The sequence below is a fragment of the Triticum urartu genome, chromosome 3, assembly GCF_003073215.2.
Source record: "Triticum urartu cultivar G1812 chromosome 3, Tu2.1, whole genome shotgun sequence".
NCBI classification, from domain to species: Eukaryota; Viridiplantae; Streptophyta; class Magnoliopsida; order Poales; family Poaceae; genus Triticum; species Triticum urartu.
In genome coordinates this window covers 586,048,112-586,050,620 of record NC_053024.1, presented here as the reverse complement: position 1 = coordinate 586,050,620, position 2,509 = coordinate 586,048,112, and positions in this window count along the sequence as shown.

Below are 2,509 nucleotides of genomic sequence, written 5' to 3'. Positions count from 1 at the left end.
CAAACATTGCATGAGTAGGATCTCTTAACTTGTGGGTTTGGAAAGTAGATGATGAGGTTGAACCTATTACCCTTTTTATTATGAAACCCTAGGAGTTACTTCTGCGTTATGCTACTTATTGCCATGCTATGCTTGTAGACGTGGATTGGGTTTGAAAGTATCCATGATAGATGTGAGATTATTAATTAATGGTTTACTTAAGGTGGCTACTTAAACACATATCTGGGTGGATTGGTTGCGGGCACCTGGGGATATACCAGTGCTGTCCTTTTTGGTTCGCCACCCAGGCTCAAAGGGATCATAAGATTATTCATGCTGGAAACTTCCGTGTGCAGCCACAAGCTATTATGGGCTCTAGCATAGTTGAGTATGTTGTGGGAAACATTTCCATGATGGGCTAGCAGATGTAGGGGATTGTAGTTGTACCGGCCTATCTATCGGTTAAGGGGACCTCTTCGGAAAGACTGTGTCTCGGTCATCCGTTTCTCAAACATCATGCAGTGCGAGAAATACAACCGAGGAGATCCAGTCTTGTGGGGAAAAGTGGACAACTGTAGTGTGTACAAACTAATCATGGTTAGCCGTGTCCCCGGTTATGGACATTTTGAGTATCTGGTTCTTGGATTATCATGTGGATCTCATCACTCTAAGTTAATTTTTGGGATGTTAATTACTTTTAATTGGGATTGATATGGGGATTTACCATTCTCAATGTTTTTCAACCAACTTTGTAGTTAAATAAATTATATTCCTTTGTTGTAGGAAAAAATAGCTTTTCGCAAAAACATTATAACCATAGAGCCTCCACCAGCCATATATGCATGTAGTGATAGCATTTACTTGTTCATTGCTCTACTGTGTTATCTTGCCAACATATTCCATGTGCTGACCCGTTTTGGGATGCAACATATCATGTTGTAGACTTTTCAAACAAAGAGTACGGTGCGCTAGGTCGTTTGTCATGCACTCAGCTATGCCGTTGGAGTTGATGGACTCACTTATCTTCCAAGCCTTCCGCTGTTATCTTACTTAGATGGCCTTAAGCCATATTTATTGTAATAAGTTCTCTTTTGAGACATTCGATGTAATAAGTGTGTGATTGCTGCTCTGTTATAAATCCTTCAAGTACTGTGTGTGTCAGCATTACCGATCCAGGGATGACACTTATGCACAGAGAGTTGATCCATTCGGGTCGGGTCGCTACTGGTATGAGAGCACATGCTGAATGTAGGACACGACCACTGAGATGAGCCATAGGTCACTCTTCTCTACTTATTTCTGACTTCTCTCCATTTTCCACTTTATAGGATGGCAGACACAGGGAATAAGTTTACTCAGCCTGATGAAGACACACCTTTTGGATGACACTTGAAGGAAGACACTAGGTACCTGAAATTGGAATACCAAGCTTCACCGGGACCTACACCACCACTCTATCAGAATAGGAACGTTGGATGATTCGAGTTCAAGTTCCAGGAAGGACATTCACGCCAGTAACTGAGCCCATAGAGTTTTCCTTTGATGCACCAACCTGGAGTCTAGGAAAGAGCATGGCAGCCCACATCGCCACGGGACGCATCGGTGAAATTTATCACAAGGAGCTTAAGGACACTATCTACCAGATATGTGGGCGTCGAGATGAGAAATGGGAGATGATCAGCACCAGGAAGGACAGGTCCATTGTAGCCTTCATCCAGGAGTTAAATCATTACATTCATCACCAGGAGAACCAGATGTGCGCAAGCATGATAGATCTGAAGAAGTTGATGACTAGGAACATGGAGCTAGAAGAGGAACTCAAGTCTACACGCGACGGATACGAGGAGGAAATCACCGTACTAGTGGAGATGAATGATGACCTGACAAGGAAGCTAGGAGTATTCATGGGAGACCCTGCGCTAGGAGGAGATGATGACCACCCCAAGGACTACATCATCATCGACGACACCGACTCCGACCCCAGTGATGATGATTATGAAGACGAAGCTGGAGCAGATATCATGGAGTCTTCTACCGATCAAAATTTCTAGTAGACCACCATATTATAGTAGTATTCCCCCATGTATATATTAGTAGTCCGAGCACTATAATGATAGCTAGATTGATTGTATGCCCTTACTTGATATTGTTTTGGGGTGATATTGATTGTGTTTGTCTCATGTGCATATGGGTAGTGCTTTCTCATTAGACCTCATTCTATTCTAATCTCTCCCCTCTAAACCCATCAGATGCCTCCGAGACGTGACCCTGGATTTGCCTTCCCACAGGAGCTCACTCAGTTGATCAATCAGCAGAATACACTGATGCAGTTGCTAGTTCAGAATCAGGGCAACAACAACAACAACAATAACAACAACCCTCCGCCACCACCTCCAGTTGACAACTTAGCCCGTTTTCTGAGGTTACAGCTGCCGGTGTTTTCCAGTAGCACTGAGCCCATAGTTGCAGATGACTAGCTACGGAGGATTGGAAGGGAGTTAACCACTGCCGTTTGCACAAATGCTGAGAA